At 43.9% G+C, this 16,852-nt stretch overlaps 1 protein-coding gene and 2 non-coding genes across 3 annotated transcripts in view; 2 read left to right on the forward strand and 1 right to left on the reverse strand.

Moving 5' to 3' along the window:
* Pitpnc1 (phosphatidylinositol transfer protein cytoplasmic 1) overlaps positions 1-16,852 on the reverse strand; it is a 254,083-nt gene that overhangs the window by 212,243 nt on the left and 24,988 nt on the right. The gene's annotated exons all lie outside the window — the stretch shown is intronic.
* Trnaa-agc (transfer RNA alanine (anticodon AGC)) lies at positions 8,478-8,558 on the forward strand. The gene has a single exon. It is a non-coding gene; the product is annotated as a tRNA-Ala (tRNA).
* On the forward strand, positions 12,056-12,128 carry Trnaa-ugc (transfer RNA alanine (anticodon UGC)). The gene has a single exon. It is a non-coding gene; the product is annotated as a tRNA-Ala (tRNA).

Genomic DNA, 16,852 nt, shown 5'->3' on the forward strand with positions numbered 1-16,852 from the left:
GCCCGCTCAATTCCCTACCAGCTATTCAAGGTTCCTGAGGATTGACAACGTCACAGAACAGACTGACCACATAAGCTTTACAGGTAGTCATTTTTTATTTTTTTCTGGTAATGGGGATTGAACCCGGGGGTGCTTTGCCACCGAGCCACATCCTCAGTCCTTTTTTGTGTCTTATTTGGAGACGGGGTCTCACTGAGTTGCTTAGGGTCTCGCTAAATTGTTGAGACTGGCTTTGAACTCAAGATCCTTCTGCCTCAGCCTCCCAAGCCACTGGGATTATAGGCATGTGCCACCATGCCCGCCGGCCTTAGAGGTTCTTAATCCAGGGGAAGCCAGCCATGTTTCTAGGGCAGAAATAAGAGAACATGGAAAAACAGCAGAAGTGGGAAACTAAGTTCGCCTCGGGATCTGCACAGTTGTACCCAACTACACCCTAGGAGACAAAAGTCCCATTCTCCTATTCTTCAGTATCATTTCGCACCCAGTTCAATAAGTTCCTATTGAACTGGGTGCGGAAATGAACTGATTCAGTGGCAAAGCAGAGCTTAAATCCAAAGAGCACGGCGCCTGGACACAGCCAGATGTGTGTGGACCCCCCACAGCTCCCATCACCCCACCCCATCTCTCCCTCTGAGCAGCAGGCGCCCTGATGAATATTCAGACAGGAGCAAGGATCAATAAGGACTAAGGCTCTTAAAGTCTAATAAGTTATTTTAGCAACCATCTTTCATCATTTTCCCCATCTCATCTCACATTCGAAGGACTAGGGAGAACTGAAGGGAGGGCTCCGCTTTCTGGTCTCCACAGCTATGATCCGATTAGAACAAGACCAAACTGTTGCTTCCATCTGCCCCAAACAGCTCCAGGGAACAAAGGAGCTGCTTTCCAGTTTTCTGCATCCAGTCCTAGCTGGGTCCACAGGTCCCCTCCTGTGATGTCCACGCTGCCTGTGTTAGCTTCGGGCTTTCATGATAGGAGCCGAAACCCATCTCCACACAGCATCGGAGGCTGCAGGCAGTGCCAGTGGCGACGAGGTGAGATGCCATCCACGTGGGGCATCAGTGTGGGGAATGCCTTAGAGAAACTCAGATGATTGGGGCACCTTGCTGCCCGCCTAGAGCCCGGCCAGGCAAGGAGCGATGACTAAACAGGAAATGGGTTACAGAGCACCGAGCGGATGTGTGAGTGTTCAAGCTGAACTCTGAAACAACCTAGGAAGTGCCACCAAGCCCTGTGAACCCTCACACGCAGGATGTGCTTAGCTGGGCCCCTTTACATCTCCTGAGGGTCTTAACTCACTGTGAATGATCATGAATTATTTAAACCTGCTGTTTATTGGATGTCACTACCCACCCAGTGCCTTACAAGGTATAATTTTCAAACCACCCCAAAGCCCTGAAAGCAAAAGCATTTTCTCCATTTCACAAAAGGAAGTTCAGAGAGGTAAAGATGTCCGCCTGAGGTCACAGAGAAGGTTACAATGGAGTTGGAACTCAAACCCAAAGCAAATCCAGGCTTAGAGGAATTAGCAATCTTTTTCCTTTCGAGATAAGAGGGAAGCAAATACCTTGAGTTGCCAGTGCAGGGTCAGATCCTGTCTTAACATCTTGATACTTTGTTCAGCAGGAGGATTTTGCATTAATCTGATATTTTAAAATACTGTGGAATTATTTTGGAGCCCTCTTAAATTTTTCATACAGAGGCACATCTTATTAGCCTCATGCTCTTTCAGGCTGAGATGGGTCTCATCTCAGTAGACGTTTTTTCTCCTCCTTCTTGCCTCATAAGTGTTTTTTAGTTTTTTGGGAACTGGGAATTGAACTCAGGGGGCACTTGACCACTGAGCCACATCATCAGCCCTATTTTTTTTTTTAATTTAGAGACAGGGTCTCAATGAGTTACTTAGCACCTCACTTTTGCTGAGGCTGGCTTTGAACTTGTGGTCCTCCTATCTCAGCCTCCCAAATTACTGCCTGCAGGAAAGACTCTTTTGTGTTGCTAACTTGTTCATTTGCTTCTTTTTTTGTGCTATTTAGTTTTTTCTTCTTTTTTCCCCCCTCTTTTATCATCTTTCTTTATTCATCACTGGTTGGGTTACTTACAAGCAAGAAGTGTGGCAAAAGATGCCAAATCAGAAAACAGGGTGTAAAAATTCCCTGCAATCCTTGAATGCACCCAAGCATGTTTAAGAAAATATTATGTTCATGGATATGATAATCAGCTTCATTTACTCATTCCCTAGGTGGGCTACAGATATGGTCAGTGGTTGGGTGCTTTCATGAGGCCCTGGTTTTGAATCCCAGCACCACAAAGAACAGTTAGTTAATTAAATTTTTAAAAACCATCCCATAGTGTGTGTGTATAAAAAAAAAAAACACCCATGTCGTATATCATAAATATATATGATGTTTCATTAGTCAATAGATTAATGAATGAAATGTCTGAGAGTAATGTTATACCCTGCCCAAGCTGGAGAATGTATTTATTTCTCTGAGAAATTAGCTTCCATAATTATCAAACCTTCAAACATGTGCTTCACAGAATTGTCTCTGCCCTACCAAAGGACAAAAAGGTAAATAAATATTAGGAACTGAGACTATAGGTTCTCACCGGTAGCTGGAGGGACAAAGTCATCCTATTATTTCTAAACTTTTGTTCCTGTGAATGTGGTGCCGTATTGGCCAGGCCAACAGCAAACACAGCTGCTTTGACTTCTATTCTATACTTCCTTTATTAACTATATAAAGTGCTTGATTAAAAAAAAAAATCAACATTAGGCAGGTGATCAATTAATGACAACAGAAATTGATACCTTTTATGTATTGGTTCAAAAAATATATTTAAACTTAGAAGCAATAACTAAGTTAAAATATCAGATCAAAAAGGGCTTGCTCAAGAAATGATGATTTGGGCTGGGGATGTAGCTCAGTGGCATAGGACTTGCCTAGCATGCACAAGACCCTCAGTTTGATCCCCAGCACAGCAAAGAAAGAAAGAAAGAAACAATGGGTTAGAAGAGTCAAGTGGTTGCATGGGTGAAGTGCAAGGTTTGAAATACTTTGGTATGATATTAAGCCGGTCATTAGATAGAGGGGATCAGCGGATCACTTAAGGATAAATGCTCATATAGCTCAAGCAAGTAGAAAAACATAGATCTGAGTAATTATAAAGGAATGATACCCAGAGAGAGAATCCTAATTTTGGAATAAATCAGGATTAGACCAGGAATCAAAAACACACAGAAAGAGAGCAAAGAAATCCACACCCTTGAGTACTTGGACACTGGTCTAAGGGCTTACCGTCTACCTATGGATAACCTTTCCAAGGCACTTCAAAGTGGTTAAGCTGCTTCCCAGATTACTCCTTTATTATGCAGCAGATCTAAAATTCAGACTCCCTTCTGTTTGGATCCCAGTAGAATATTCTTTCCCCTACACAGTGACTAAAAAGGGTGAGAGTGGAGGTGGGGTGGGGAGAAAGAGAAGACAGTATGTGGAGCAGGGTTTTGGTAACATTAGAAAGCAAAGAACATTTGGATATAATTGGAGACTCTGGATATAAGCAGAGACTCTTTTTAGGAAGAAAGAGCAGCATAATATGGGAACACTGCAAAGTTCCTAGCAACAAAATGACGTGAAAAAAAGAAACGGATGCCATCCAGGTAATGCATGCCTGATCAATTTCCTAGGAAAATCAGATGCTTCTTGACTGTACAGTCAAATAAAGTAGAGATTCTCCTGGATTGACAATGGGTTACATCCTGATAGCCCCATCAAAGCCAAAAACATCATAAGTGGAATGTTCTCTTCATCCATGGCTGATTGGAAGCTGCCTAGAGCTGCCCAGCATCTTAAGACAATATCTGACTTCATATTGCTGACCCAGGAAAATATCAAAATTCAAAGTCCCACACCACTGTAAAGTAGAAAAATCATAAGTAAAAGGACATGCTAGGTTGTGGACCTCATGTATTGCCTTTCATCCTGATTTCAATTACGGAAACATTCAGCATCTACTGTGTGTCCAAACCTAACCAGGTGCTTGTGTCACCAAGACAAAGGGCTGGGTTTCCACGCCCTGTGGAGCCCTGCCATTTGGACCTGAGTTTTGTGGGGAGTGCAGTTCATTATCTAATTGGAAAAAAGTACCCAATCACTGTCCCTGTACTCTCTGCAAGGACAGGCCAGGAGAAATTTATAGGAACACAGCGGGTGGACTTCTGGCAGCATTACGATAAAATTAAACATTGGTGGCCTCATGTTTCCTCTCTTTTTTCGGTACTTTCAACTGTGAACACAAGAGAATAGGAGCAGTGAAGCTGCCCACAGGCCTGCTCTCGGCTGCTGGGGCGGGCGGTTTTGATTCTGGACTGCATCTCCCATTCTTCTAACTGGCTGGAGGAATATCTGAAAGGAGGAAGGAACCATCATTTCTGTGCCCAGAAAAAAAAAAAAAAATCAATGGCACAAAGTCTGCATTCTAAAACCCACACCTTCTAGGTGTCAAGCCCCTTGCTCAGGAAACGCGTCCTCTTTACAGAAATTTTAACAAAGATCTTAATCTGGTTTCTTAGTCCAGAGGAGCTTAGAAGGCACACAGCAGAGGGGTGGTGACCCTGTCTACACTCAGCACGTGGCCGGTCACAATTACCATGGCTGAGGCTCTGTAAGAGTGACCCAGAGGCCAGGTTCAGCCCCTCTCGGGCCCATTCATTCATTCATGAGGGGCCTCCCCTGGACTCCTAGTGCTTCTTTGAGTTCTTGGTATGATCGGCTTTCAGGGCTAAAAGGAGGTCGACAGAGTGGCCATGGGTCCTGATCAGACCATCTCCTGTGTCTCCCACCCCAATACAAATCTTCCTAAGAGACTAGTGACCTGTCAGTCATTATATCAGTTTCCTGGGGGCAAAGTAACCAAGTGCCACAAGCTGGTTACCAAGCAACAAAAATGTATTCCCCTAGTTCTGGGGTAGGCCTAAGTATAAAAGCAAGGTGTCAGCAGGGTCCAACTCCCTCCAGAGGTTCTAGGGAAGGAGACTTCCTTGCCACTTCCAGCTTTTGGTGGTCCCAGACACTTCTTTGCTTGCAGCTGCATCACTCCAGCCTCCGCTGTGTCCTCACATGCCTCCTCTCCATGTCTCTGTGCCTTCTCCTCATGAGGACACCAATCACTAGAAATAGGCCCCACCCTGAATCCAGGATGATCTCATCTTGAGGTGCTTATTACATCTACAAAGATCTTATTTCCAAATTGGTTCTAGGTGGACATGAATTGAGGGGACACTAATCAACCTGTGACAGAAGGTCATCATTAAAAACTGAACCCACCTTCCCAGCAAAGGCCATCAGGATGTATCCCCACAATTCCAGGGCTCCCAGGCCCTCCCTGGTTTCCTGGTCTCTTACCCCTGCTTTCAAACCTTGCAAAGCTCACCACACAGCAAACACTCCCACATCAGCGTACCTCCCTCCTGGGCTGATAACTCTCTGCAGCTCCATTGCAAGAGGGACAGATTCCAAACTCCCCGCCAGTCCCAAGGCTCTGTCTGCACAGCCTGCCCAGTGGGTCCCCTCCCTTGCCTCCCGCCTTCTGCTCTCCTCCTGCTCCCTCGGCTTTACCTTACTCTTTACTCGAACACACCAAGGTCACTCCAGCATTGGCTGATTCCTCTCTGGTGCACTGTCCCCCAGGTTGTCACTTGAGTCTAATCATTATTCAAACGTGAAATCCTTGCCAAAGCCTCCTGGGAGCACCTTCCACGCATATGCACACATCTTAGGTCAGTGATCATGTTACCCCAATTTATTTTTTTTCTTTTTAGCCCTTACCACTATCTGAAGTTGAATTATTTATATCTGTGTTCACCAGCTTATAGTCTGTCTCCACTGGCAGAATGGCAGCCCCAAAAGGGCAAGAATTTGTCTGTGTTCTTAGTGGCTGCAACCCCTGCATGCCAGGGCCTGGAAGTAAATGTTTGTTGAGTGAATTTCGTAGCCCTGGGACTACAAAACTGCAGACTTCCTGGAGGACTGGGCGGTTCAGTGAGGGAAATTAACATATCAAACCAGCAACACTTTGGGGCCAGAGACTGCTGGGTGGCTTTTCTCTTCACAAGACTCTTAAGTTAGGTACTATTATAAATTACATTTTACACATGAGTTACTGAGAGTGCCCAACTTGCCCAAAGGGAGCCAGGGTCAAACCAAGGCAGTCTGACTCTAGAGCCTGAGCTCAGGGCTTCTAACCCTTGGCCAGCCTCCCTACGGACTCCAGGGTGGACTAGGGGGCTCAATAAAGACTGCCTGTAACAGGCCTCTGGGAAACTGCCTGCAGGGGGGGAAAGACGCTTCCCTTTGCAGCGGGGTTCCCAGGCAGAAGAGGCACCTGCAAATGGTCAGGCTTTACCAGATCGAAAGAGGCAGGTGTCACTCAGGGACGGCAGAGTGGTCTCTGGAAATGCTCTGTGGGCATAGGATGCAGAGCCCTCTCTGCAGAGTTATCAGCTGACTGATCACCTTCCCATCCAGCCTGGACTTCTGCTTGCGCCAATACCAGCAACCCTTGGCTGTACCCTCTGCAAAAGGCGGGGTGCTCCCATCGCCCAGGAAGGCCCATATGCACCTGCCCATAAGCAGGTATGGGCTTGTGCCTGGTCCATGCTTACTCCCACAGCCTGCGGCTAAGGCCTCTGCTATCTCTACTCCCCATTTGTAGCTCCACCTCCTTCCGGCTCCCGCTTCCCTTGATCTGGCTCAGCCAAGTCCCTATCTGAGGCTGATGGCAAGGAGGAGACAGGGAAACTACTTTAAAAAAAAAAAAAGACAGGAAAGGAAGAACCATTTAGAGCAGGAGCAAATGGCTTTTTTGGCCAAATGTCTACAAGTGCAGCTGCTGCCGTTCAGTCAGGACTCAGCTTGAATGTGGGTGCTTCAAAGACCTTGCCCATCACTTGCCCAACTCTACTCTCAGGTCCTTCTTCCCGCCTTAACTCCAACATTATTGGTTTTCTACATTCATAGGTCATGTCAGGATTCCCCAACACCCTCCAGAATATAAGCACCATGAGGGCATGGAGATTTTTAGAGTCACTGCTATGTGTCTGTGTCCAGACAACTATCTGGCACATAATAATCACTCAATAAATAGAGGTAGGCTGAATGAGTAAAACAGCTTTCAGTACAACCTGAAATCCATACAAAAGAGCCCCTGACACTTACAAAGATCTCTGAAGAAGCCAAAATAGGGAAGGTTGTTTTGTTTCTTGTGGGTTTTTTGTTTTTAAGAATTAAATGAAATCATGTTCTGCAAGCTTGTAACAAAGTTTCTAGAACATGGCAAGCCCACAAAAATGTTAGCTATTATTATAGAAAACATCTAGAGATTTGTCCTCTTCAGGAACACCCAGCTCAGTTTCCCAAGAGCTGCAGAGGACTGTGTTCTTTTGGGGGAGAATCCACCTGGTAAATAGGAGGTGGGGTGGGTGTGGTCAGAGAGAGCAGAAGCTGATGGAGTCCACAGGAGCTAAAGAGACTTTAAAGTGCTGCAGAAATACAGTTACAGCTATCTGTCAAGAAAGTCATGGCTCAAGACAAAGGAAGGAAAAGTTTTTCAGAGTGATTCATCTTGCAGAATGACAAATCTTCCTTGGAGATATCCAATGTGTGGAGACGTGTGAATCAGGCATTTCTTCACGTTTATGATTCTAAGTTGTGGTCGGGAAGAAGTCTATGTTAGCATTCGAGGTGACAGAAGACTGGGGGCTGGAGGTGTGGCTCAGTGGTACAGTGCCTGGCTAGGTTCCCCACCCAGTTTTACAGATTACCATGACACCAAATAGAAGCACAAGAGATCTATTTTAAGCATATCCTTTTCTTATTCTTAGTATTCTGCTCAGTGTCCAAGTCTTTATTAATAACTCTAGCCAAAACCACAACTTAGAAACGGCAAGCTCACGGTGCAAACTCATTGTACTATCAAGGAATATTTTCAGTTTAACTGTACCCTAGAGCCAAACTGCCAGACAAGCCAGGTCCCCGTCCTGAACAGGGCTGGGGCTGCACAGAGGCCAAAGGACATTAAAAGATGGGAGGAATTAAAGCTTGAGGTAAGACCAAGGATATGTTTATGTGAAAATACCCCTGATTCACAAAATTCATAGATTCAACAAATTGATAACAAATGAATATAAGAATAATGATGCTAGAAATGATTACTTAGGAAGGTTTAAAATATCCTTACTTTACAATATAAAAAGTGAATGGACTTATATCAATCCCCAAAGGGTTTTTTTTTTTTTAATTGACCCATAAAATATTAGACTGGCAACCATTACACTAAAATGAGTCATTTTTGTCCAGGCATGCGGGCACACACCTGTAATTCCTGCTACTCAGGAGGCAGGGGCAGGAGGATGGCAAGTTCAAGTTCAGTCTTAGCTACTTAGTGAGACCTTGTCTCAAAATAAAATGAAAAGGGCTGGGGATGTGGCTCAGTGGTAGAGCGTTTGCCTAGCATGCTCGAGGCCCTGGGTTCAAGCCCCAGCATGGTAGTCTTTTTCAACTCTCCCAGCAGCAGTTCATGAAGTCATTTCAGTTGATTAATACATGAATTCTGTCCTTCCTGCCTTTCTTTCTCTTTAATAAAACAGGATTTAAAAAGTAAGAAACATCTAGGACAAGTACAAAAAGGTTAACTGATATTTCACGAAACTCTTGTCTTAATTTTATAAATACACAAATGCACGTGTGTTCTGGGTCAGAAATTTAAAATATATTTACTTTGGTTACAGTCAAAAAACTTTGAGGGCTGGGTTTGTGGCTCAGTGGTAGAGCACTCAGCCCCACATTAAAAAAAAATGAACAAAATTAAGTTGTTGTATCTATCTACAACTAAAAATATATTTTTTTAAAAAGTTTAAATCTTTTATATTTTGGGGGTGGGTGGGTACAGGGATTGAACTCAGGGACACTCAACCACTGAGGCACATCCCCAGCCCTATTTTGTATTTTACTTAGAGACAGGGTCTCACTGAGTTGCTTAGTGCCCCACAGTTGATGAGGCTGGCTTTGAACTCTAGATCCTCCTGTCTCAGCCTCCCGAGCTGCTGGGATTACAGGCATGTGCCACTGTGCCCGGCTGTTTTCTTAAAGTAATGTATATTCATTATTAAACTTATTTATTTCCAGTGCTGGGGACCAACCTCAGGACTTCTAGGGTGCATGCTAGGCAAGTGCTCCACCAGTAAGCTACACCTCCAGCCAGGAAGAAAATTCAAAATCATCTATAATCCCATCTCTCACAGATAACTACGATTAATATCTGTAAATCCTAGGCGCAGTATGTTTTCATACCACACAGACACTGGCTGCAAGCACTAAATATTCCTAAATCCTTAAAGGAGCGTCACAGTTTAAATATTAGACTGATCCTCAATGACAGTGTGCCACAAATGGGGGGAAATGCGCATGCCAAGATGAACTAATGGCATTTCTGATGCATACGCATCTACCGACCTCTCTGATTACAGCCATTGATGGGTAAAACTGGTTTCTATCCATCCACCTTGTCAGAGAAAGGAAGGAATCAATCTTTCATCTTCAAGGTAAGCATTTGATTTCACCATTAACATTTTCAACAAAGACTCAATCAAATCAGATTATACATTTGCCTGGAATTTTGCTTCTAAGTGTTAAATATGATTTATTTTTAGCTGTGGGAGTGATGGAATTTGCGTTAACAGGCCCTGGTGAGAATAATCAGTTCACAGCCAAGTTCGAGGTGCAGCCAATATTCGTGTGTAATGAAAGATGACTTTGAAAAGAGACAAATCCAGATCCCACTCTCCTGAAGAGGAGGATTTAGTAGTGAGAAAGTGCCCAATGTATCCAAGGAATAAAGTAGCCAGAGCCTGGCAATGCCCAGAGCCCTGAGAGTAGCCTGGGCTCATCCCAGGCAACCCGACTCCTCCCAGGTGAATCACGGAACCTCAATCACGATTAGTAGAGGACACTCCCGAGCCATTAAGGACTCATAGGGACCTCATAGCTTCCATTTGCTACAAAGGAGATGGATGTGCACACCTGGTACTGGAACTCACCGCATGTAAAGAGAAACTTCAAAGATGAATAGAAATTCAGTCATCAATCAATAAATTTGTTTTTATCTCAAAGATACCTTTACTGAGCCTTTAAGAGGAACTCATTTTTCAGGAATTAAATGTGCGACATTTATCTACAAATAAAATAAGTTTTAGGAAAATGTTATAATATGTAAATATGGAATCTTATTTTTTTCTGAAATATATATCATTTATAGTCAAATGAATTTCTTATTCCAAATGATGGTTTTCATACTCAAAAAGATCTAAGAAGTTTATGATGGTCTATGCAGGGGTCAGCAAACCAGGGACTGTAGGCTGGTGGCCTATTAAGTTTTTTCATTAATGAGGTCACATTCAATCCTCTATCATATTCTCTGAAGTCGCTTTTAAACAACTATTCACTGGCATTCAGCAGGGCCAAGTGATTGCAGTATGACTGGCAAAGTCAAATGCATTTACTCCTTGACACTTTGAGAAAATGTTTGCATGCACAAGGCCCTGGGGCCCATCCCTAGTACTGCAGAAGTAAAGAAGGAGAGAATTGAAGGGAAGGGAAGGAAAAGTTTGCTACCAGCAGCCTCCAACAAGATTTGGGGGTAGGGGGTAGGCAATGGGCCCCCTGAACCAGTGGCACACCTCAAATCAGCTGTGACCATTTCTGAGGGCCCCTTGTACCTGTACCATGGACCAGATATTCTCTTTTCTCTAGAAAGTTTACTTTTCAAGGGGCACATGAAGAATTGTAAAATGTAACAGGAATGCCAATAGGTTTAGGATTGGCGTTAAACCAATTTTAGAGAAGCCTAACTTTCATGGCTGCAAGGAATCCACTCAGAACCTCATCTATGAAATGGATCCAGATGTTTCTGCACTGAATCAAATTGAGGATGAAGAGGCTGCAGAAGGAGCTCCAAGTGCCTGAGCATGAGCCATGGGCCACATTTTCCTGACTGGAGGGCAGAAATCTGGAATTCGCTTTGCAAAGAGCCACAGAAACACTCTTCTTAAGCACTTTCTCTGTGTGTTCCTCTTGAACAGAAACCCACACACTCACCTGGCCACCCACCCTCACTCAAATGCCAACAGACCTTGTAAGTTGTAAATAATAGTAACAGATGTTGTGAAACCCAAGTCCTTATCTTTGGAAAAGAAAGCTTTACTTGCAGGGTGAAGTCACAAGACACTTGAAGCAAATATCACCTCCCCAGGGGCCAGGATCCACCCCTTGAGGGCACCTTGGGCCCTCATTCTGCAAGTTTGCATCCGCAGATTTAACCAGTCATGGGTGGAAAATATTCTTGTTAAAAAATGTCTGTCATGAACATTTTTCCTTGTCATTATCCCTAAATGATACAGTATAAAAACTATTTACATAGCATTTACATTGCATTAGGTATTATAAATCACCTACTAATGATTTAAAGTATGTGGGAAAGCCAGGCGTGGTGATGCACGCTTGTAACCCCAGCTACTCTGGAGGTGAGGCAAGGTGGTCTGCAGCCAGCACAGCAACTTAGTGAGATGCTGTCTCAAAATTGAAAATAAAAAGGGGCTAGGGAGGGGCTAGGGCTGGGGCTGAACAGTACAGCGCTCACTTAGCATTTGTGAGGCCCTGGGTTCAATCCTTAGCACCACAGAAAAATAAATAAATAAATAAATAAAGATATTGTGTCCAACTACAACTAAAAAAAAATTTTAAAGGGAGGGGGGCTGGAGATGTAGCTGAGTGGTAAATATCCCTGAGTTCTATCCCCAGTACCATTAAAAAAAAAAAAAAAAATACTTGGATGTGCTTGAGTTCTATACAAACACTATGGCATTTTTTATGAGGACTTGAGCATCCTCTGGATTTGATATCCTTGGGGTCCTAAAACCAATTTCCCTCATGTTTCAGGGTACAGCCCTATTTCTCCAACATGTGATTCTTATAGACATAAAAAAAAATAATCAGAGGGCTGGGGTTGTAGCTCAGTGGTAGAGCACTTGCCTTGCATGCATGAGGCCCTGGGTTCGATCCCCAGCACCACATAAAAATAAACAAATAAAAATAAAGACTTGGAAAAAAAAAAAAAGAAAGAAAGAAAAATCAGAGAAAAGACTTCATTCAATTTAGATTGAAAGATTTGAAAAATCAAACCCCAATCTCAATGCCATCCTGACAATATTTCTATTAAATAAAATCCTCTGTTTTGTTGGGGGCTTTTAAAATCAATCGGCCACAAAAAGCTCTGAGCAAGTTAATAACACAGACAGGCTGACTCGGCTCCGCAGCACACGTTCCTCCGCAAAGATCAATGGACTTCGTTCAACTCGGCAAAACACTGAGCAGCTTGGCAATAATATAATTAAAACACAGCTCTTCCTCACCCGATTCTTTCTGATATTAGAAAAAAATAAAGCTAGGCCAGGCATGGTGGCACACCACACCTGGTGGCACACTCCCAGCAGCTCAGGAGGCTGAGGCACGAGGATCGAAAGTTCAAAGCCAGCCTCAGCAAAAGCGAGGCACTAAGCAATTCAGTGAGACCCTGTCTCTAAATAAAGCAATAGGGCTGGGGTTGTGGCTCATCAGTCACACATCTGCAACCTTTTTTCTTTTTCTTTCTTTCTTTCTTTTTTTTTTTTGTCTTGAGATAGGATCTAGCTAAGTTGCTGAGGCTGGCCTTGAGTTCGAGATTCTCCTGCCTCAGAGGCCTGAGCGGCCAGGATTACAGGCAGCTCAGAGTAGATAGTTTGACCAAGCTACAGCTGAGAGTAGAGTGACTTGTCTGAGGTTAATACCCAATAAATGGCAAAACTGGAATTCAAACTCAGTTTCTAAATCCCTGCTTCGGCCCCACCCCCCTGCTTCTTCCCAGGCTCTCTGCGCAGGTGACCAGGCCTCCCCTCTCCCTGGGACAGGCCCCGGATGTGCTGCTTTGTTTTCTTCTCTGCGCCTCCGTTTTTCTTTGGCAGCCTGTGCTGGCACACCTTTCTTCAGTTAATGTGGTTTGTGTCTTCTCAGTGACAGTCACAACTGAGTCATACTTCCTGAGAGTTCCACTGGCTCACCTTGCCTGGATTCTACGCCTTCTCAGGTTCTTGGCTTCATCTGTCACACTGAGTCTTTGCTTAACTTGAGGTCATTTCCTGTTGGCCTCATGTATCACCGACATGTGGAATTAGCTTCTCAATATTATTTCTAGAAGGTCTCTAATTGCCTTGGCCCTGTTAGACTGTGAGCGCCAGGCAGGGAAGGATCTGCTGGCTCATTCAACACTGTCTTCCCAGAAGTCGATAAATAATTACTAGATGAATGGACGCTGCATCTTTGCCACAGTTCAAGGAGGCAAAGACACTAAGGCATGGGAAAATGAAGGTAACTTTCCTGACACTGTTGAAGAGCAACTGAGCAGCCATGATCTGAATGGAGGTGCCCATCTGGAATAGCAACCTGACTTTTCCCAGCACCACATGGTAAAAAGTGATTTGGAACAACAAAGGTGGGTTCCAAAAGTTACTGTTCTCTGTTCCCAAGTCTTTGGCATGGAGGGGAAGCTGTCTGAGTGGAGGGATCCAAACAGGTGGAAGACAAACAGAGCCTTCCATTCCTGCCAAGTTCTCACCAGCACCAGGAGGAAGGAAGCCTTTACCCAGCCTACCTGGAAGGGAGAAAGGCTAGAGGGGTGCGCAGAGGTCTCCTGAAGTGTCACCTTCCTCTCTGTACCCAGAAGGACTCTCCAGAGCTCCAAAAGGGACAAGCCCAGTATATTCTAGTTAACATCATGGATAATGCATTATTCATGGCTGGTGCAATTCTTAGTGGCTTCTTAATCAATTAGGCACCCACATTAGGCATTTCTGATTTTCCTTCCACCACATAGTGACTATATAAGTAGAGAGTTATTGATTGGACCAGAGGAAATACTGGAAAATAACTCTGAGTGCCAAGACACTAAGTGCTTCTACGAGGAGAAAACATTAAAAGTAAGGAAATAAAAAAACACAAGTAGAAAAATCAAAGTGACTAATTTCTATGCACCCCCAAGAATTTAGTCACATGTTGAGACTTTTTCACTTCTGGCCTGATGTGTGATTTAGTAATTCCTGAGAATGTTCCACAGAAGGTTTTCAAATCATATCTTAAAAAAAGACTTCCTAATCATTGATCAATAAAATATATTCCCTTCCATGGAATGCCTTTTTTTAGCTCTGATCTGAAATGCATTGCTATTTCTGCTACCTCTAAGGGATCAAAGACAGACTCAGGTCAGGCCCAGAGAGCTCAGGCAAAATGAGGACGTGATTTGTCTCTGATAACTCCATGCTTCATGGATAGCCAGATGTGGGTGGTTCTGGAGCAAAAGACTGTTTGTTTTAATGAGTCGATGTATCCTCTCATTCGGGGAAAAGAGGGTCTTCCCTTTCTTAGAAATTTCCTGACCACCACATTGAAGGTCAGAACTAGAAACTGAACAAAAGATTGACTGGATCTGAAGCACAGCACTGAAGCCAAGACAGAGAGGGAGCCAGGCGTCAGGCACAGCAACTCGAGATGATAGCTGCTGGCTATAAATCTGTCTTTGTACAAGATGCACCATGTTGGTGCTCCACCCCAGAAACAGGAAATGTCTAGATTCTGTGCTAGTGAGACGGAACCGATGAACCATCTAGAGCTTCCACTCTTCCACCCTGTGCACCTTTCTCCTGTCCTTTCCAACCTCCTACCACCATCTTTTCAGCCTTTCTTCTTCTCCCCATAAGCGTGCTTTCTTACAGTGGGAGCCACAGTCTGAGTATCACTGAATGACCAAATGTTAACCTGGACCAAGAGGCTGCTGTCCTCTGTCCGTTACCTGGTAAGCTTGCATAAAATAGCTAATTACCTAAACTGAAATACTAACCCTGTGCAGCACAAATTTCTCACAGGATTGGAATACTTCTGGACACAACCCAAGGCGACCCCAGCACCTATTCTCTCTGGTAAGGGCTCGTTTTCCTCATGGCTGTGTTAGGAAAGAGTCCTATGTTGACACCTTCCCCAGTTGCTGATTTCTTCCTTTTTTGCTTTCTTCCCTCCAGCAAGATTCCAAAAACATGCAGAAATCTGCCTACCTGCCCAAATTAAAAAAAAAAAAAATTAAAAAAAAGCAATTCTCTTGTGATAGGAACTTTTTGCATGAAATTCCATTTTCCTGCAGTGTAATTTTTAGGTCACTTCTTAGTAAGCAAAGTTAGAATATGCTGCTTAAATTAAATGTCTTCTCCCGTGACAGACAGAGCAATGCTGTCGTAAACAGACCAACTGAACAAGTGAGAAATTCTGCCTTCAGTACAAAGCGTGCTGGAGCCAGGCAGTGGCACACACCTGTAATCCCAGCTACCCCGGAGGCTTAGGCAGGAGGAGAAACGTGCAGGGCCAGGCTGGGCACTTAGTCAGACCCCACTCAGTGGATCGTACTTGTGCAAAGGCCCAAGGTTTGATCCCTAGCAAGAGAGACAGAGAGAGCGAGAGAGAGAGGGAGGAGAGAGATTTAGAATTTAGATCTTTAAACACTTAGGTTTGTAGGACAATGAGCTTTAGGAGACTCGAGGCTGGCAAACAAGATGTGTAGATCAAATCAGCTCCGTCTCTGCTTTCCTTGCTGACATCACACTGGGCTCTAGAACCAGGAGTGCACTGGAGGCCGTGACAATTTCCTTTTAAGGACATAGATCACTGATGGAAGTTGTTCTTGAACGGTGATGTAGGTGTCGAGCTGAGAAGAGGACGACGGTGCAGCAAAAATTAAACTTCTCAGACACGATGGAACTAAGCCAAGTGCATCTGCATCCTGGGAACCAGGACAAGAGGATGGGCAGACAGAGGAGCCTCGGGGGAAACACAAGGCACAGGCCCCAGCCCCTCATGACCACCTTGTTTTTCTTAAGTTTATGTATACTTAGCTAAACATACAGGATCATCATCCAATCTCATAGAGGTGACATTTTGCAAAGTTCATTGTAAATAAAACAACGGAATAAATGCTGCTGTTTTCTGTTGCTGTAACAAAGTACCTGAGGCTGGGAACTATATAAAGAATGAAAGTTGATTTGGCTGATGATTCTAGAGGCTGGGAAATCCAAGAGCATGGTGTTGGCATCTGCAGAGTGCCTTCGTGCTGCATCATGATATGGCGGAGGGCATCACACGTGGGACAAAGCAAGAATACCAGTTCAGATTCCTCTTCCTCTTCTTATAAAGCCACTAATGCCATCAAGAGGGACTCACTTCGATTCTGCAATTATTTTTCAACATATGAGCACTAAAGAATAAAGAATGGCAATATACTTTCAGGCATATAATAAATACAAAGCTTATTCAAATTTGGCTTTAAAAAATCATGCTTGCCTGAATAATAACGTTTGCATCCCAAAAGACAAGACTATTGCATATTTGAGGCATCTAAGTTGGGACTTTATCCCTCTTGAACAAAGTTCTCTGCAAATCATCAGGAAGAAAGAAGAGTACAACGTGATCTTTGAAAAACTTTATAAAGCATCAGACAGAATAAAGTTTGAATGAGTTTCTGGGTTCAACAGATGTAACACTGTAGATCTCATTTATTAAGGGCGTCGCGGAGCCATTATATAACCATGTCCGTGTAATTGTAATAGCCAACATTTCATTAGCTCTGATTTTTGAGAGAGCTAAGGCAATAAAATGAAGAGATATTAAAAGTTAACTACATAGTACATTTGGGGAACTGCAATTAGTTTGATTTGGCCAAAGCA

Source organism: Marmota flaviventris, chromosome 17 (genome assembly GCF_047511675.1).
Source record: "Marmota flaviventris isolate mMarFla1 chromosome 17, mMarFla1.hap1, whole genome shotgun sequence".
In the NCBI taxonomy this organism is placed as follows: Eukaryota; Metazoa; Chordata; class Mammalia; order Rodentia; family Sciuridae; genus Marmota; species Marmota flaviventris.